Source organism: Stenella coeruleoalba (genome assembly GCF_951394435.1).
Source record: "Stenella coeruleoalba genome assembly, chromosome: 7".
NCBI lineage: Eukaryota > Metazoa > Chordata > Mammalia > Artiodactyla > Delphinidae > Stenella > Stenella coeruleoalba.
This window is the reverse complement of record NC_137153.1, coordinates 102,700,247-102,721,242: the sequence shown is the minus strand read 5'-3', so window position 1 is coordinate 102,721,242 and position 20,996 is coordinate 102,700,247. Positions and strand designations below refer to the sequence as shown.

At 46.4% G+C, this 20,996-nt stretch overlaps 1 protein-coding gene across 5 annotated transcripts in view; it reads right to left on the bottom strand.

Moving 5' to 3' along the window:
* RGS3 (regulator of G protein signaling 3) overlaps window positions 1-20,996 on the bottom strand; it is a 129,160-nt gene that overhangs the window by 36,451 nt on the left and 71,713 nt on the right. Inside the window, exon 1 of one of the 5 annotated variants that reach the window (XM_079926689.1) lies at window positions 15,964-15,989. The exons of the other annotated variants lie outside the window; for them this stretch is intronic. The gene's annotated coding sequence lies outside the window, so the exon portion shown is untranslated. Of the gene's footprint in view, window positions 1-15,963; window positions 15,990-20,996 lie in introns of those variants that run through there. 5 annotated transcript variants of the gene reach the window in all.

Below are 20,996 nucleotides of genomic sequence, written 5' to 3'. Positions count from 1 at the left end.
GGTTGTCTGATTTCAACAAACACACCCTGGGCTGCGCCTGGGGCTCAGGTCAGGGGTGTCTGTCCCATAACCAGTTCCAACCTGAACATGCTTACCACCCAAGTGGCAGGCAAACTGGATGTCAGCCCAGAAAAAAATGGGGCAGGAGGAGCCCCTATCCTCCTTTCCCACCTCACCCTGCCTCGGCCACCCTAGGCTGAAGTGCTGTCCCTCTGCCTCTTAGTCTCCCTGTACTAGGCTCAAAGTCTCTGAATGTCTATCTCTGCCTGCCTCCTTGACCCTGTCTCTGACTCTCTATTCCTGTCTCTCTCACACATACCAGCATGTTCACGCATGCTGACATAAGAAAACATCCTTTATTAGGGTCAACTTGGAACAGCCCTCATCTGAGCTGGGCACTTCCCACTCCAATCAACACTTTGCCTTGTCCCTGGGGGCAGAGCCAAGGCAGTCCTTGCAGGGCCCAAGAACCCTCCAGATTGGAAGGCTCTCATCCTGCAGGTTCCTGGGAAACAGGGCCCATTCTTGTCCTGGGAAACTAAGGAGGTGAGTCTCAGGAGATGGCCAGTTCCAATGGGAGGCTGATGGTTCCCAGGGCGGAATTTCTGGTGCTTAGGATAAGATTCCTTAGGGTGGAGAGCCTGAATATAAGGTTCCTTGAGATGAGAGAAGTCTATGAGTTCAGCTGAGTCTTCACCTCTCAATCAACAAACAGTTTCGGAGCACCAACTACGTGCCAGGTTCTGTGCTGGGCCCTGGGGATGCGGTGGAGAACAGGCAGAAAGGGGCCCTGCACTCGCCAAGCCGACAGCTTAGTGATGGAGACAGACATCAGGCTCACAGTCAGACTAGCCAGCCCATCATTAGACACTGTGCCAGAGCAGCCCTGCCAACCCAGGGCACTGAGTCCAGAACAGATCCAGAATGCATTCATCAGTACTCTGGACCACAAGGACAGTGAGGAAAGGGCACAGCACTTCAGTGTCCTGAGGCCCAGAAGCAGGCCAGGCCAGGCTAGGAGAGCATCTAGTGCCTGGGGAGCCCAGGCGGCCACTGCCCACTGCCTCTCCATAGCTCCAGACACAAATCAACAAAGCATGTGGACCCTCCCAGTGTACAGCCTGGGGCAGGACGGGAGAGTCACTGTCAGTCAGGCTATCTAAGCCAAAAGGGTCCTTGGAGATCTTTCACTCTATAAATATTCCCTATTTACAGCCAGAGAAACTGAGGCCCAGAGAGGGTTAGTGACTTTCCCAAGGAAACAGAGCAACTGAGAGGCAGGGCTGGGACCAGAGCTTGCTAACTGCCAGTCCAGTGCTCCTTCTGTTGCACCCCAATGCTTCTCAGACCTATGTAAATGATGGTGCTATTCAGTACAGGAGGACTTGGGATCTAGGGAACAGCAAGATCCAGGTGGCCCACAGGCCACAGGATCAGCACCTGGGCCCTCAGAGCCTGGGCCCCATTTATTGATCTCCATATTTTATTTAACAAACACTTATTTGACGGTACGTGTCAGCACTGTTCAGAGCACTTCCCAATTACTGACTCATGAAATCTTCATAACCCTATCAGATATGATGTCTACTGTCCCCATTTTACAGATAGTTAAACAGAGGCGGAGAGATAATGAAAGCTGCTCAAGGTCACCAGTAAGTGCACAGCTACAGATCAAACCCAATCCACTATCCGCTGTGCCCTGCACCACTGCACAGGGCGGCCATGGAACAGAGCCCTCCAGCTACATACTGAGAAGTCAGTTGGCTATACAGCCCAGCCATGCAGGCAAACGTCTCACTGTTCAGGCAAGCTGGCAGCAGCTTCCAGAGCTAGGACCAGGGAGGGTTAGCAGGGAGCCAGTGTATGTGCACCTCCCATTTTAAGAGAAGCAGCACCCCCAGGCAGAGCCCAAGGCTCCAGGGAGATGCAGCAGCAGCAAGATACAGCCCAGACACCCCGGAAAGGCCGTTCCCTGCAGCTGCACCGCAGCAAGGCTCCATCTGTCTTCCCTCACTGCCTCCACTGTGTTAAGCCTGGTCCGCTCGGAATTGTGTTCGCAAGACCCCATCATGAACCCTGCACAGACGGAAACCCACCCACCTTCCTTCCCCGCGCAGATTCCACCTGGGGGAGACTGACCCTTGGCAATACCCTCCTCAGAAAAAGGAGGGTACCTGCCAAAAGCTATTTAATGAGCTTCCCTGTCCTGGCTTCTGATCCAAAGTCCACTGGGATTTTATTCCAGGGTGGGGAGGAGAGTTACGCCACTATGGCAGAAACTGGGCACAAAGCCAGGGAGATGTGGTCCCAGGAATTCCAGAGCTTATGACAGGCTAAGACCACCCCCAGCCCCCACCAGCGGCTGCTCAGGCGTTCACTGCCTTGGACAATGAAAGGGCCAGGCCTGTGCTTGGGTGATGGGGGTAATGAAAGCCAGGGCCGGGACACACTGGCCCCGACGTCTACAGAGCCCTGCCCCTGCCCCACCCTGTTGCAGAAGAGGGCAAAGGCCCTGGCGGCCCAGGGGAACTGTGGAAGTATCTGCAGATGCCCCTCCAGCCCAAGCTTTGACTCTGCTAACCCACTTAGGAAGTTCTGGGCCTAAGACCCATTGGGTCTTACAGCCTTGGTTTTGGGGTCTATAGTCTCCATGCAGAAATGCCATCCCCACAGAAGAGTGGGCCAAGAAACATTTATTGGTTATTTCAATAACTACTGAATCCCTATTATGTGCTGGAGCCTGTACTCGGAACTATGGACACAGGCAGGGAAGCAGCCTGCTCCTGGGATCTGACTTGGAGGGTGGGCACAGCTGACCCTGGTGCTGATGCTTAATCAGGAACTGTCCTGCCATGTTCTGGCCTCTATGACCCTAACAGCAGGGCAAGGGACACAGTCTCCCACCGCTTGCTAAGGGCGTGCTCCTGGCTCTTCCTGGGGGCACGTGCTGCAAGTGGAGTGCAGGTGAGTAGCACAGAGCAGGCATCCATCCTCAGGTTCAAACCCAGGGAGAGTTTTGGCCTGTAGTCTGCAGAACCCAGGGCAGGTCCCTTCCCCCTTACTGGTCTCAGTCTTCCATCCCTAAAATGAGGCCAGAGATGGGTGTCCAGTAGCGCCCCAGTTTCACTCCTCCCCTTCAAGAGTCAGTCCCAGGCCCCACAAGGTCCTCTCACTAAAGGATTAGGTTCTGTCAGTGGTATTTAGAAAGAGCACAGACTTTGCAGCCTAAAAGAATCTGAGTGTGAGTCATCTTCGGCAAGTCGCTTTAATGTCTCTGAGTCTCGGTTTCCACATCTGTAAAATGGGGCTATTACCATCTGCCTCAATGGGCCCTGCGGAAGACTAAATGAGATAGTGCATATGGAGGGCCTGTTGCTGTGTTGTCATTGTTGCTGCTATCATCTGTCAAAGGACAGAATTGACCTTGAGTGGGTTGGTGAAAAGAGTAATGTTAGGACTTTCCTGGTGGCGCAGTGGTTAAGAATCCACCTGCCACTGCAGGGGACACGGGTTTGAGCCCTGGTCCGGGAAGATCCACATGCTGAGGAGCAACTAAGTCCGTGCACCACAACTACTGAGCCTGCACTCTAGAGCCCACGAGCCACAACTATGGAAGCCCGCACACCTAGAGCCTGTGCTCCGCAACAAGAGAAGCCACTGCAATGAGAAGCCCGTGCACCGCAACGAAGAGTAGCCCCTGCTCACTGCAACTAGAGGAAGCCCACGTGCAGCAATGAAGACCCAACGCAGCCATAAATAAATAAATGTATTTAAAAAAAGAAAAAAGAGTAATGTTAAATGTGAAAATATCTGTTGAGGGTCTAATAGATGAGAGCCTAACATGGTGCCCAGTTCTACTAATAGCTGACAATCACTAACATTTATTGAGCAACAGGCTACTATCATCATCCCCATCCTACAGATGGGAAAACTAAGGTACAGAAAGGTTGCATGGCAAAGGCAATGGCAAGATAGGCAGCATGGCACCAAGGTGTATGCTCTTAAGCTGTATTCCCGCCCTAATTCATGTTCCCCAAATGTCTCCGCCCTTCACATGTGTCTCTTCCTCAGCAACTTCAGGCAGCAGGGGCAATCCCCAATCTGCTCATGGGAACTGCATCTCCCAACGACAGCCAGGGGAAGCCCACGTGCAGCAAAAGCCAGTAGACAAAAGTCCCCCCGGAGAGCTGGTCCTGAGAACCGTCGCTGGCCTGGGGCACGCATCACAGCCACCAAGCATCATCCTGACCTTGGGCGCTGCAGTGGCACAGGATGGCCAAGAGCCACGACCATCTCCTTTCCTGGCCCCGGTCCAACCAGCCACTCACTGGCCTGGGATTTCAGGCTCTTGGGAGCAATCCTCGACCCAATGTGCTTGTGCCAGCTCCAGGGTCAGGCCGTCTTGACTACTGGAGTTCCTGAGAAGTGTTCGGCACAGATGTGGAGGTCAGCCCTGTGACCTTGGCCGCTAAATGCAGTTCACCCCCGGACTCCCCCGAGTTCACCCCTTGCTTGGACTGTTGGGCGTAAGGCCGGGTCACCAAAACAGAGGGTCAGCAGATGAAAGACTGGACTGAAATGCTGGCTTTGCTGCTGTTTTCTGCAGGACCTGGGGCAAGGCCAGTCCCCTCCTTGGGCCTTAATTTCCCTGTCTCTAAAATGGGTGCTAGGGTTGGACGAGATCAGTGCCACCCAGCATGTGGTCTGCAGGATGCACTGGTCCATGAACTGCTTGTTACTGGTTTACAACAAGATAAGCAGCAAAATCAAGAGTGTTTGGAAACTTCTGTAGCAACTTGACATTGCCATGACATCCAAGTGCAAGACAATGGACGGGTCTGATTGAATACTTATAAGGCTAGTTCGGGTGCTGTCAAACCAGCATGAGATATCATATACAGTGTGTGTTTTAACAAAAGTATAAGGCTCTTCACCGCAGGTGATTTAAGAAGCCCTGGTCAAAAATGTCCTTGTTTCCACGAGAACTCACTAACTAGGCCTCTAACATAGCAGTCACACCTACAGCGGGACTCATGATCCTGTCACCCAAATGTTTCCCTCTCCACTGCTGCCAGCTCAGAAAACGGCACCACCAATCGCCTGTTTGCCTGAACCAGACTCATGGGCGTCATCCCTATCCCAAACTCTCCCCCCATCCACCTACTCACCAGATCTCACAGATCCCACACCCTCCACATCATGTGGATCTCTCACCTCTCGATCCCTGCTCCCTGCACCCTAGTCCAAGGCACCAGCACCTCTTCCCAGGGTGAGGGCAACAGCCTCCTAACTGCTCCCTGCCTCTCGCCTTGCCATCCTCTATGCCATTCTCATCAACAAGGCTGTGAGCTTTCTATGACACACATCAAACACAGAGCTCCCAGCGCCCCAGGATAAAGTTCAGACTCCTTACACGGCCTCTCGGACCCTGAACACTCCTCCAGCTCACCTCGTGCTTCCTTTTCCCCTCCCTCATGCCCCCACGCACACTGGTCTGCCTTAAGGTCCTCACCTAGAGTGATCCTTCCTACATCCCAGCTCCTGCCCCTTGCCTCACATCCCTGACCAGATCCTCCCAGTAGGTGCCCTCACCGGGCCTTCTGTCACAAATGTCATCTTTTCATTATATATTGTTCATACTTGGTTGGGGTGTGTCTTTCCTCCAATTGTCCTCTACCACACTAGACTAGTAATTAGCCCTATGGAGATGAGAACTATGTTGGTTGATGAACCACAAAGTAGAGGACATTTGCCTGGCCAGCTTCTATCTGTGCTTCTTTGCCATCTGAGGAACCACCCGTCCTTCCCCCACTCTCAAACCAGGTGATTCACGTGGAACTGACCCATCTCCCACTCCAGGGATGGCCATGTGACCCAGGCCACAGCCAATCACTTTATCCCATCCTATTGTCTTCAGTGACTGGGATAGGCACATGGTCCAGCTTGAACCAATAAGACTCAGACCCAGGATTATTGCTGAAATGATTGAGGGAGTCAAACTGTAAGGCCTTCATCCTGGTATTTCTGGCAACTATCTTCCATCACTAAGGGAGTGAGCCAACACATAAGCAGGTAGAGCCAAGAGATAGAGCGGGTGAAGCCAGCTCTTGGTGACATTGCTCAAGGTCTCGAATCCAGCTATGCCTGGAGGCTACCCTCCTAAATCCAATAAATTCCATTTCTTGCCTGAAGCTAATTTGAGTTGGATTCTTGTCACTTGCAGCTGGAAGATTCTTGCCTAATGTGTCCTGAATCGCCAGTGCTTAGCACAGTGTCTGACATACAGTAGGTACTCTGGAATTATTTTTTCATTCATGCAGTCATTCAACAAATATTCAGCGGTGAGAAGGTGACCGGGTCTGCTTTATAGGAAGAATCATCTTGGCTGCTGTTTAGAGGGTGACTAACGGAACAGGAGTAGGAACCAGGAGATCCACCAGGAGACCATGCAGTAGTACCAGGGACAGAGATGAGGCCTGAAGAGCACGGCTGAACAGAGGGAAAAGGGGGGAGGGGAAAATTCCCAATTCCGAATTCACTGGAGAACCTCTGATGATCTCTGCTCCTCTCTGGTCCTCAGTTTCTCAATCTCTTTCGGCTCCTTCATTCTAGCACCCCTATGTTTTCTCCTACTGCTTATAGAGTCCCTAGCTGTCAACACTCAAATTTGCACTGAAGGGTATCGAGGTCAGGGTCAGGGTCAAGTCTGGAGGTTGGTTCTGACAGGCAGGGAGTATAGCTCAGTAGCTAAGAACACAGGTTCTGAAGCCAGATGCCTGGGTTTGGATCATGGACTATACCTCCTAGCTGTGAGACCTTGTACAGTCTATTTAACCTCTCTGTTCCTTTGTTTCTTCACCTATAAAATGGGAATAATAACAACAGTGTTAAGCAGATTGCATATTACAGCAGAAGGAAAGTACATTTGATAAATATTAGGTGGTATTATTATTATTATTTGTAGTAGGAAATCCAAAAAGAGGAAATTTTAAAACATAGAAAATAAATTATTCCAAAAATCAGTAAAAAATTTCCTTGAACTAAGGGAAGACTTGGGTCTTCAGACCAAAAAGGCTTACCTAGTTAGTACCAGGAAAAATTACCAAAAGAGAGCAAACAACTAGAAATAATCTGGGGAAATTTCTAAATTCCAAAGACTAGAAAGAGAAATCCTGCTTGCTTCCATAAAGAAACTTTAGCAAATCAAGTGAGTACTGCACTTCTTACACCACCAAATGCTGGGACAATAGAGCCTTTCTCTCAGGTTTCTGGGGGAGAAGGACTATTAACCTAGAATTCACTACTCAGGCAAAAGATGACTCAAACATGAGGGCAAATATTTTCAGACTTACAAAGACTAAGAAAGTATGCCACCCACAGATCCTTTCTGAAAAATTTACTCAAGAAAGCTCTCCAAACCAAAATGAATCAAAATCTAGAAGTCAAGAAAAAGATGCTGTGGGATACAAGACACTGGCAAGCAATGAAGCCAGAAACATTTATACACTTAACTACAGATGACATAATTGATAAGTTAAATGCAATTTTAAGTAAATGATTCTCAAAATGCAATAGAACTAATGTTTAAGAATAATAACAATCAGAAATAAAATTTCAGATGATTTCAGCAATACCTAGGAGTCATGGAGAAGAGCAAAGAGAAGTATGGGCCAGCTTATTATGGGTTGTAGGACATGAGGACATGCTGTTATAGATCTGGTGTCATTCTTTTTTTTTTTAACATCTTTATTGGAGTATAATTGCTTTACAATGGTGTGTTATTTCTGCTTTATAACAAAGTAAATCAGCTATACATAAACATATATCCCCATATCTCCTCCTTCTTGCGTCTCCCTCCCACCCTCCCTATTCCACCCCTCCAGGCGGTCACAAAGCACCGAGCTGATCTCCCTGTGCTATGCAGCTGCTTCCCACTAGCTATCTATTTTACATCTGGTAGTGTATGTATGTCCATGCCACTCTCTCACTTCGACCCAGCTTACCCTTCCCCCTCCCCGTGTCCTCAAGTCCATTCTCTAAGTCTGTGTCTTTATTCCTGTCTTGCCCCCTAGGTTCTTCAGAACCATTTTATTTTATTTAGATTCCATATATATGTGTTAGCATATGGTATTTGTTTTTCTCTTTCTGACTTACTTCACTCTGTATGACTGACTCTAGGTCCATCCACCTCACTACAAATAACTCAGTTTCGTTTCTTTTTATGGCTGAGTAATATCCCATTGTATATATGTGCCACATCTTCTTTATCCATTCATCTGTTGATGGACACTTAGGTTGCTTCCATGTCCTGGCTATTGTAAATAGAGCTGCAATGACCATTTTGGTACATGACTCTTTTTTTTTTTTTTTTTTTTTTTTGCGGTATGTGGGCCTCTCACTGCTGTGGCCTCTCCAGTTGCGGAGCACAGGCTCCGGACGCACAGGCTCAGCGGCCATGGCTCACAGGCCCAGCCGCTCCGCGGCATGTGGGATCTTCCCGGACCGGGGCACAAACCCCGTGTCCCCTGCATCAGCAGGCGGACTCTCAACGACTGCGCCACCAGGGAAGCCCCATGACTCTTTTTGAATTATGGTTTTCTCAGGGTATATGCTCAGTAGTGGGATTGCTGGGTCGTATGGTAGTTCTATTTGTAGTTTTTTAAGGAACTTCCATCTGTTCTCCATAGTGGCTGTATCAATTTACATTCCCACCAACAGTGCAAGAGGGTTCCCTCTTCTCCACATCCTCTCCAGCATTTATTGTTTGTAGGTTTTGGGGGTGTCATTCTTGATATTGAAATACGTTGGTTAAAGAGATATGGGTAAAATCACCAGCAGCCTAGAATTAGGGTGTGTAACTTCAGAGGAAATTTTACAGAAGAATAATGAGAAGTTAGCCTTGGGATGTTTAATACTACTAAAACATATTATGAAGCTACAGTGATTAAGTCTCAGTATGATGTAGAAATAGACGAATAAATGAGGGAAACAAGCGAATTCAAAAATCAACCCACCAATGTGTGGAAATTTGGTCTATGATAAATGAGTAAAGGAAGGATAACTCAAAAAAATAGGTTTGGGGCTTCCCTGGTGGTGCAGTGGTTAAGAATCTGCCTGCCAATGCAGGCGACATGGGTTCGAGCCCTGGTCTGGGAAGATCCCACATGCCGCGGAGCAACTAGGCCCGTGAGCCACAACTACTGAGCCTGCGCATCTGGAGGTTGTGCTCTGCAACGAGAAGCCGTGACAGTGAGAGGCCCGCGCACTGCGATGAAGAGTGGCCCCCACTCGCTGCAACTAGAGAAAGCCCTCGCACAGAAACGAAAACGAAAGGAAGGAACGAAGGAAGGAAGGAAGGAAGGAACGAAGGAAGGAACGAAGGAAGGAAAGAAGGAAGGAAGGAAGGAAGGAAGGAAGGAAGAAAGAAAGAAAGAAAGAAAGAAAGAAAGAAAGAAAGAAAGAAAGAAAGAAAGAAAGAAAGAAAGAAAGAAAGAAAGAAAGAAGCTTTCATTTAAAAAAAAATAGGTTTGGAAAAATTGGTCAACCACTTGGGGAAAAAATTAGTGAGAGTTCCATCTGACACCAGGCACTAGATAAAGTGCAGATGAATTAAAAATATGAATGTAGGGCTTCCCTGGTGGCACAGTGGTTGAGAGTCCGCCTGCCAATGCAGGGGATATGGGTTCGTGCCCCAGTCCGGGAAGATCCCACATGCCGCGGAACGGCTAGGCCCATGAGCCAAGGCTGCTGAGCCTGCGCTTCTGGAGCCTGTGCTCCACAACGGGAGAGGCCACAACAGTGAGAGGCCCGCATACTGCAAAAAATAAAATAAAATAAATATGAATGTAAAACATAAAAGGTTAAAAGTACTGGAAAAGTATACAGAAGAATATTCGTTATAATTTTGGAGAGGAAAAGGCCTCAGAAAGTATAGCCCCCTACCCTCAAAAAACAGACTTGACTACAAAAATATTTGATTATTAAAAAATGTTAACTTCTGAATGATAAAAGATACTATAAATAAAGTTAAAAGATAAATAATAAACTGGAAAAAATATTTGTAACCTACATAATAAGCAAACGGTTAATATTCTAATATTACAAATAAAACAAATGCCCCAGTAGAAAACTGGGCAAATGATATGAACTGATGAGCCGAAGAAGAAATATAAATGGCTAATAAATGTAAGAAGAAGCCCAACCTCACTAATAATCAAATAATTATATACAGCCACTATGGAGAACAGTATAGACGTTCCTCAAAACACTAAAAATACAATTACCATATGACCCAGCAATCCCACTCCTGGTCATATACCCAGAGAAAAACATAATTCAAAAAGATACATACACTCCAATGTTCATTGAAGCACTATTTACAATAGCCAGGACATGGAAGCAACCTAAACGTCCAACAACAGAGGAATGGATAAAGAAGATGTGCTACATATATACAATGGAATATTACTCAGCCCTAAAAAGGAACAAAACAGTGCCATTTGCAGAGATATGGATAGATCTAGAGACTGTCATACAGGGTGAAGTAAGTCAGAAAGAGGAAGACAAATGTCATATATACTATTGCTTATATGTGGAACCTAGAAAAATGATACAGATGAACTTATTTGCAAAGCAGAAATAGAGACACAGATGTAGAGAACTTATGGATACCAAGGGGGTTGGGGGTGGGATGAACTGGGAGACTGGGATTGACATATATACACTACTATGTATAAAATAGATAACTAATGAGATAACTAATGAGAACCTACTGCATAGCTCAGGGAACTCTACTCAGTGCTCTGTGGTGACCTAAATGGGAAGGAAATCTAAAAAAGAGGGGATAGATGTATATGTATAACTGATTCACTTTTCTGTACAGCAGAAACTAACACAGCATTGTAAATCAACTATACTCCAATAAAAATTAATTTACAAATTTTTTTAAGTAAAAAGAAAGAGGGAGAACTTTAAGACTGATGTGAAAGGTTTATATGATATACTAAGTTTATGTGTATGGAAAAAATACTTGGAGGAACACACCAAACTTACAGCAGTGGCTATCAATGGGGAAAGGGCTTGGAGAATGGGAGATTTTCTTTATTTTATTCAGCTCAGCAATGTTTAGGATATATTTGTACAAGTTTTGTACAAGTATATCAAGGAATATATGTAATGCAAATAAATAAATATTCCCATTTGTAATATAAATAAAATTTTTCAATTTCCTCAAATAAGTTTAACAACAAATGTGCAAGACCAGTATGGAAATTTTTTTTTCAAAACTTTACTTCAGAAATCTTAAAAGAAGATTTGCATAAATGAAGAGACATAATTCTATTGCTGGATGGGAAGACAGTGTTGTATAGACTTCAAAACTCCCCTTTTTGATGTATATTTTTAAATGTAATTACAATGCAAATCTCAATGAGATTTGGTGGGGAGAGGCAGGGAGGAGGTGGGGACTTAATAAAATTATATTGAATTGCATTTAAAAGAACAAATATTCATTAATCATTAGAGAAATGCAAATCAAAACTACAATGAGATATCATCTCACATCAGTCAGAATGGCCATCATCAAAAAATCTACAAACAATAAATGCTGGAGAGGGTGTGGAGAAAAGGGAACCCTCTTGCAATGCTGGTGGGAATGTAAATTGATACAGCCACTACGGAGAACAGTATGGAGGTTCCTTAAAAAACTACAAATAGAACTACCATATGACCCAGCAATCCCACTACTGGTCATGTACCCTGAGAAAACCATAATTCAAAAAGAGTCATGTACCAAAATGTTCATTGCAGCTCTATTTACAATAACCTGGAGATGGAGACAACCTAAGTGTCCATCATCGGATGAATGGATAAAGATGTGGCACATGTATACAATGGAATACAACTCAGCCATAAGAGGAAACGAAATCGAGCTATTTGTAATGAGGTGGATAGACCTAGAGTCTATCATACAGAGTGAAGTAAGTCAGAAAGAGAAAGACAAATACCGTATACTAACACATATATATGGAATTAAAAAAAAAATGTCATGAAGAACCTAGGGGTAAGACAGGAATAAAGACACAGACCTACTAGAGAATGGACTTGAGGATATGGGGAGGGGGAAGGGTAAGCTGTGAGAAAGCGAAAGAGAGGCATGGACATATATACACTACCAAATGTAAAATAGATAGCTAGTGGGAAGCAGCTGCATAGCACAGGGAGATGAGCTCGGTGCTTTGTGACCACCTAGAAGGGTGGGATAGGGAGGGTGGGAGGGAGGGAGATGCAAGAAGGAAGAGATATGGGGACATACGTAGACATATAACTGATTCACTTTGTTATAAAGCAGAAACTAACACACCAACGTAAAGCAATTATACTCCAATAAAGATGTTAAAAAAAATAAAAGAACAAATATGTGAGAAAAGGATTCTTTTTTAAAAAGTGTAATGAGAGGATACTTATCCTAACATAATGTGAAAGCACTGGAGCAAATAACTGTTTGGAAAGAATGAAAAGCATTTTTGCTCACACCATATACCAAAGTAAATTCCAGATAGACTGAATGTTAAAAGTTGAAAAATAAAACCATAAAGTTCAAGGTGTGGGGGGAAGTGAATATTGTATAACCCTGGGGTGGATACCACAACACTAAGGGCAAAATAATATTTTTTTAAATTTATAAATATGATATTAGTCATCAGAAAAACACAATTCAAAACCACCATGAGATGCTATTTCACAACCACTAGGATGGCTATGGTTTTAAAAAAACAGGAAAATAAGTGTTAGAGAGAATGTGGAGAAATCGGAATACTTGTACGCTGATGGTGGGAAGGTAAAATCATGAAGCTACTTTGGAAAAGATTCTAGCAGCTCCTCAGAAAGTTCAAAAGAGTTACCATTTGATCCAGGAATTCTACTCCTATGTATATACTCAAAAGAAATGAAAACATACGTCCACACAAAAACTTGTACACAAACATTTACGGCAGCATTATTCATAATAGTCCAAAGGTGGAAACAACCCAAAGATTCATCAACAGATGACTGAATAAATAAAATGTGGTATAGCCGTACAATGGAATATTATTCCACCATAAGAGGAATAAGGTCCTGATACATGCTGCAACATGGATAAACCTTGAAAACCTCACGCTAAATGAAGGAAGCCAGTCATAAAAGACTTAATATTACATGATTCCATTTATAGGAAATGTCTAGAACAAATCTATAGAGACAGAAAGTGGATTAGTGGTTGTGTAGGTCTGGAGGAGATGGGGGAATGGGTGGGTGATAGCTAAAGGGTATGGTTTCTTTTGGAAATAATGAAAATGTTCTAAAATTGACTGTGGTGATGGTTGCACGAGTCCGTAAATATACTAAAAAACCATTGAGTTGTACACTTTAAATGGATAAATTGTATGATTTGTGAATAATACTTCAATAAAGCTGCCACCAAAGCAATTTACAGATATGACTACCCATAAATCAGAAACATCTATAGTTTAAAAAAATAAAAGGTTAATATACAGATATCCTTATTTTATAAAGAGCTCTTGTGAATTAATAAACTATAAACAGCCCAACAGAAAAATGGGCAAAAGATCTGAACAAGCTACTCACAAAAGAGGTAACGTAAATAACTGAAAGGCATGTAAACATCCAACATCTCTAGTACTCAAAGAAATGAACCTCCTAAAAAATGTAACAATGCACAGTGTTGGCGAGTGTGTGGGGAAATGGTCTCTTACCCAGACTGTATCAATTTGCTTGGGACTGAGGGGTTTCCCAGGAAGCAAGATTTTTCATGTTAAAAAGGGAGAGTCTGGGGCAAAGCAGGATGAATTGGTCAATCTTAACTGGGATTATAAATTGGTACAATCATTCTGGAGAGTAATTTGGCAATAGGTATCAAGAGCCTTTTTTACAAATATATACCCTTTCATCTGGAAATTCTAGTAGCAGGAATTTATTCTAACAAAACGTTCATTTATCAACAAGTATTTGTGGTGGGTCAAAGATGTACACTGGATGCTGGGGATATAGCTATAAAGATTTTTATCTCAGGTTTTTGTAACAATGAAATATTGGCAACAACCTAAATGTTGACCTACTGAAGATTTTTAAAAATAAAACCTGTTTCATCTACACAATGAAATACTCTATAGGCACTAAAAATGATGTTGTAGAAGCACATTTATTGACATGGAAACGTGGATACACTACATTGTTAAATGGAAAAAAGCAACTCAGAAAACTGTGTGCATGGGCAACCCCAATTTGCAATTTGTTTATACACACAAACGTATATGTGTGTATAAACAAATGCCTGACAGGATACACCCCAAAATGTTAACAGTGGTTATCTCTGGGTGTTGGGATGAAGGGTGAACATTTCCTTCTCCTGTTTCAACTGTACTAAATGTTTTCTTCATAATAAACATGAATTACTTTTGTAACAATATAACAAAAGTCAACTGCATTCATAAAACAAAAAACCCCACACCTGCCATGCCCTCATGGGTGGAGGGCCAAGGAAGGGGGCTGCAGAGTCAAGCACATGTTCACGCTTGATCTAGCAATAGCAGCTGCCACTAAGCACAGTCGTCCCTTGGTATCCTGTGTGGTGGGAGGTGGGTGGTTCCAGGACCTCCAGCAGATACCAAAATCCAGGGATGCTCAAGTCACTTATATGAACTGGCATAGTGTTTGCATAGAACCTACACACATCCCTCCCATATACTTTCAATCATCTCTAGATTACCTACAATACTAATACAATGTAAATGCCATGTAACTAGTTGTACGACGGAAATACTATGTAAATAGTCACCAGCTCAGCAAATTCAAGTTTTGCTTTTTGGAACTTTCTGGAATGTTTTTGGGTTTTTTTTCCTATCTGCGGTTGGTTAAATCTGTGGAAGCGGAACCCGCAGATACGGAGGGCTGTCTGTACCTACTACATACCAGGCACTTTGCACAGACCATTCCCCTTACTCCTGAGGAGAACCCTGTGAGAGAGATGTCCTTGTCTCATTTGACAGAGGCTAGGTAACGTGCCAGTAATCCCACAGCTAGTGAGAAGCAGAGCTGGGATTTGACCCCTGGCCTGCCTACCTCTGAATCAGGCCCCTGCCTCTACCTTAGCTGCCCCTGCTTGTTCCTGGGGATGGGCAGAGAAAGGTCCCAAGGCACTAGGCCCTCTGTCCTGCAGGCTGGTTCTATGCGGGCCCTGGTCCTCCCTCCCTGCACACAGTCTAGGGGGCGACAGAAGGACAAATCAGCAAGGGTGGGGACAACGGCAAGGGGAAGGCGTGGCGCTGGCAGGCCAGTTGGCTGAGGTCAGGGCTCAGGGCAGACTAGCCAGGGACTCCTCGCCTGCTGGGCGACATTCAGGAAGCCTAACCACATCCGGCCCCAGGAGTTCCCAGGCCCTGTGCGCTCCCAGTGGCAGGGAGAGAAAACCTCGCCCGGCCTGCTGCCGCCTTGCTAAAAGCAGGAGGAAAACAGCCTGCCATCTGGGACCTTCCCCCTGGGCTGGGGACGGAGTCCTTTCCCTACTGCGGGCCTCCAGGGTCTCCTCTTCTGTGTGAGGAGGGGCCGTGACGGCTGGTGGCTCCAGGACCCTCCCAGATCTAAATTCTCTGAATCCACGGCGCTTCCTCACAGAGGGCCCAGCAGGAAGAGGAAGGGGGTGAGGCGTCCCACCCAGCTCCCGAAGGAGCCCCTTCCTCTTCCCCTCAGCTCCAATCCCACTACTATTTTTAGAACTGGGAGCGTCTCCGCCAGCCCTGCCCTACTCAGAGCTCCAGGTAAAACACAGCAGCCCCATTCATTCTGCTCCAGCAAGAACGCGTGGGGAATTTATAGACAAGCCAGCCGACTAGACAACCTCTCCCCACACCATTAGCAGGGCTATTTCTCACTATTTCCATTAGACAGCCCAAAGTGATGACTTACTTTTTCTAATGACAACACAGCCGAGTGAGATGACAAGCGTCTCTAGGACAGTCTGTGCCCCGCCCCGTCCCCAACCTGGCAGACTCTTCAAAGGCCGCGGAAGGGGAGCGCTGAGCGGTGGGTCCTAGTTCCAGCTCTGGCACCAACTATGTGCCCCTGGCCAAGTTCTTGCCCCTCTCTTGGTCTTGGTTTCTACAAATCAGCTTGTTAATCGATTGATCCTGGTGAGGGAGGGAGGAGGCTTTTCAGTTCCACACTCAAAGATTCTGTGGTTCTATCAAAATTCTAGTCACTCGTGAAACAAATATTATATCCTCTGCTTTGTGGTGTGTGTTGAGCTGTATTCCCAAATCATCTGAGAGTTGATGATGGGTCTCAGAATGCATTTTCCCATTGAAAATTGTGTTATAAATGGTGGTCAGCTTCCTAGGCTAGCCTACTGAACACTTACTTTTCTCCCACGAGGAGAAACAGCAGAAACCTATATTGTGATAGAATTTAACCAAAATGGAAAACGACTAACGTTTAAAAGACACTGTTTTAGAAAATTTACCCTGAGTAGTGTTTGAGCAAAAGAAGATATACATTAAAGGCAATGAAAAAGTCTGTGGCAACTTCTGGGGAAGAGTCTGAAGGAGACTTCTGACCACGCTGGAAACTAAAGGCACTGCACACAGATTCTCACTACTTCCACTGAAAGTTAGCTTTATGCCATAGACCAGGAGTCCGATTAAAGAACCTAAGTGTATACCTGTATATGTGAAGTTAAAACAAGAGTTCAGTGAGCAGGAAAAAAGAAGGGCCAGGGGAAGATTCTAGGTTTGAAAGCTCCTTGCCACTTTCCCTGGGGGGGGGAGCCTGAAGGAGGCACATTTGGGTGGGAGGGAGCAGGGCTGTGCTTACAGTCTGAGTGCCTGTGATGAGGACCCCTTCCTGTATAAGGTTCATACTTATACTTATTTGTCTCAAGTACATGATGAATATTAACCACGTACAACATTTGCATATATTCACACACATACACTCTTGTTTCAATGTGAAGACCAAAATGTCTGATTTCTTTTTTCTTTTAACCTGTTATTAGAGTCCTGAGGCTTTGAGGATGACTCCTGGAGATCACCTAAATTCAACTCCCTCATTTTTCGTGGTAAAGAAACAAATGATCAGAGAAGTGAAGTAATTTGCCCAAAGTCACTCAGTGAATTACAAGCAAAATCAGTATTTGAACCAAGATCTTCAGAATCCTACTCTGGTTTTCTCTGAAGGCAAGGAGCTCAGTGAGAAGGGAGCTCCACAAACCCAGGGAAGAGAACCATAGGAGCAGTTCTGGGTCTCAGAAGGGTCTCCTTCCCTCTGAGGATGCCCAGAAGTCAGTGTGGATATGGTGGCATCTATAACCCTGAAGTGAGTCTGGCCAGATTAGATTGCTTAAGATCAAGTGGGGATCCAGGCTCTGGTCTTACAAAGCCGAGGTGCAATGGAAAAAGCTCTGAGCCAAGAAAGGCAGGAGACCCGAGTTCTAGTCCTGGCTCTGCCACTACCTTGTCCCATGAACCTGGCCAGGTCACTTCCCCTTTTTGAGCCTCAGTTTCCTCGTCTAGATTCCAAAACGTGAGAGGCTTGAACTGCATGGCCCAATCCAATTCTACAACATCTCCTGAGCACCTACCAAGGACCAGGCAGTAATAGAATCAGCAAGAAATAAACTTTGACCTCCACTGGCTCCCAAGGAGCTCACGGTCTTGCAGGTGAGACATACCTGCCTAACTCACTGTGCTAAAGATGAACAAAATACTGTGGAATACAGAGGGGGAAGCGGTGACTTCGGATGCACGTCTGAGAAAGGTGTCTCAGGGGAGGCTTGAAGGCTGAGGGCTGTATGTGTCAGGAACAGCAGAGGAGGGCAGGCGGCATCAGGCAGAAGAAATAGCCTACACACGAACACGCGTGGGGAATTCAGAGAAGGAAAATAATCCAATACGGCCGAGCTGTGGGCACAAAGCAGGAGGACAGAGGGCGAGCCTTAAGAAGCAGGCTGGGACCATGGCCTCCCACGATGGTCTTGGAGCGGGAAGTGCGACTGCTCAGCTTCCCCACCCCTCCCAGCTTGGATGGTCCGTGACTGCTGAAAAGCAGGAGAGCAGAGCAATCCAAAGCCAGTGCTCTGGAGCTGGGCACCCAGGTTCCAATCCAAGCCACCCACTGGCTGTGTGACCTTGGGCAAGTTTCTTCTCAAAGACTCAGCGTCCTTACCTATATCAATTGGGTATAATGAGAGTAAATGTGTAAGGAGCACAAAGAACCTCACGAAGCTGCAGTGAGGATTAAAGAGACGATGTAGGTGAAGAGCCTGGCATTGCTCCAGGTTCACGGCCTAAGCGCTCACTTATAAATTACCTACTGTTATTATTCTACTCTTAAACCAAGGATCTGGGAACAGTTTGGAGGACAGTGGCCCTATGCAGAGAAAGGCTTGAAGAAAGATGAGGTCAAGACAAGATAGAGGGTAAGGTTGTGCTATCTTCCTTAAGAACAAAAAAAGATAGGAAGATGACTGAGGCCAAGAGGAAGGTGGGAAGAAGGCAGTCTCTCCGCAGCCAGACGGGCAGCGAGGAGGGGAGGGCGGAGAGCTGGAGAGACTGGAAAACAGGTGTTTGGCGGGGGTGGGTGGGTTGGGGGGGGTGGCGGCGGGTGGAGAATATCTGAAATCTAGTCCATTTGACACCCAGTTACTTAGGGTTGAGATTCCAAGTCAGTCAACTGGCAAAATCTGGGCCCAAAACCTGGAGTAGGCTCTCTCCTCACCCTCAACAGGGCAGAGGTCAAAGGCCTCCTTCCTGTACTCATGCTCAGTGCATCTGGGCCTGAACCTGAGCCATCCCTTTCTGCCTTCGGCCGCTGTTCATTGCGGCCAGGTACCCCAAGACTGTGCTGCTGGTCCTCTTGAATGCCAGACTCAAAAGGGGGATGGGGTAACCCCACCATCCCAGTGCTGCTGAGAGCCTGTCTTCAGGACTTCCACCTTGTCTTTCACATCAGACCTCTTAAATCTTGTGTGAAGCTATTCATCTTGTCAGCCTGGGCCACCCCTGGGCCATATGAACTCAAAGTTTATTCTCCACTGTGTAGAGAATAAGGCATCTCATTTTTATTAGTCCTAAAGCATCCCGTCTAGAGCTTAAAGGGCCACGATTTCTGCATGCAGGATATCTTCCTCCTGGCTCTTCCTGGAGGAGATGATTGATTTCTCTTACTTCCACTCCTAAGAGGCAAACCTTTCATTTGGAAAGAGCAACGGATTAGGTTGCAAGGCCTTGGCTTGAGGACTAGCTCGGTCTCTTACCAGTTATGTGACCTTGGATAAATCACTTAACTTCTCTGAGTCTTAGTTCCTTCCATCCATAGAACAAGGCTGCTGGGAGGCCTAAGGGAGATAATGCCTGGGGATCCCAGTTGCCATCTCTGAAGCCCGTGCTCTCGCTGTGGGCAGCCCTCCCACATTGTGAAATTGCCCACACCTTCAATCTGCAGAACGCTCTTGGTGCCGTGTATGAGAAATTCAGGCTTTGGTGGCAGAATTTATGAAACAAGAATTTAAACTAAAGAATAATAAAAAAAAAAAGGCATACATAAATAAATGTCATCATTATTTCCGACAGGTTCCAACTCCCAAAGGGCCAAAGGACCCAGGCGGCAGAGACCAGAGCATGACTGCTTCCAGGAGAGACTGGGAGTTTCAACAGACCCAGAGCCTGAGACAATAAGAAAACAAAAAAATGGGATCAAAGGATGTGTGGGGAACTTAAAGAATCACTTTGTATTCAAATCGCACAGATGGCCTTTTCAACAATAAATGGTTGTGCTCCCATGCTCCCAGCTCGCCCCGAGACACACACCAAGACAATTGGCCCATCAGGAAAGAGACCATTGTGTGAGCTTCTTAGCGTGATTTATGTGGAGGGAGGGGCTCGGCCATGTTTCCCGTGATTATGACTCTCAAATGCGATTTCGATGCGTTCATCATCCTGGACGTCTGGGATGGACTGGGCCTCTGAGGAGCAGTGGCCACCCGGTCATATTTCATCTTCTCGAGCCCGTGGAGCCAAATTAATTGTCTCATCGATTTGAGAGGCAGAGCAGCAATGGCGCTGTGGCTCACAACAGTCACTGGGAAGATGGGTCCAGGGCCCTCCAGGAGCTGATGTCTGCTTTCCCAGCAGCCAGCCAGGTCTAGGACCCTGACGGGAGCTTCCGCTCCACTCAGCAGCTTGTTGGGACAAGCCAGAGGAAAGTGCCGTCCCCAGGGCTAAGTGCCGTGTTCCGAGTCTCCGTTTCCCTGCTGCCAGAGCTCCCCCGTCCTCTGCACCTGTCTGGTGGACAGAGGTAGGTCCCCAGGTCCGGGAGAGAAAAGCTCGCTGTCTTCCCAGACAGGCAATTCTCCTGCGCCTCACACTCCCCTTAATGTCATTTTGTAAAAGGGAATCAAATGAAGTCATGGTGCAGCTTGTGTCTGTGCAGACTCAGCTGCTCAGCCGCTCAGAATTAACCCTGCAGGCGGAGTCTCGGCTGATAGACACTGCAGATCACTTGTCCCACTTCAGGCCCAGGCTATTCCCCTGCTGGGCAGGACACTGGGCTGATCCCCTGTTAGATTACTGATGCGACGTGTCTGATCTTTCCTAGGCTGGGAGGAGGGGTGATCCGTGGGAGGTAAGGGGCAAATTCTCTTCTGGGCCACCCTTCTTAGGGGTCAAGTAGCCAAAGCAGCTGAGCAAACTCACCAGGGCACAAGACCCCTCTCTAAAGACACGGAGAAGCTCTTAAAAGACACAACACGGAGTGTCCAAGCTCCAAGGGGACTTCTCTAAACTGAAGTCCAGCCTCTCTGACCCCCTTTCTATGCAAATGACCCTGATCCTACACATACCCTTTGTGTGTGAGCTATGTCTGCGCAGTTAGAGAAGGGTGTGAAAGCTGCCCAACGCTGGGCTGCACCAGAAGATGCAGCAGCAGTGAGCAGGCTGCGCTCTAAT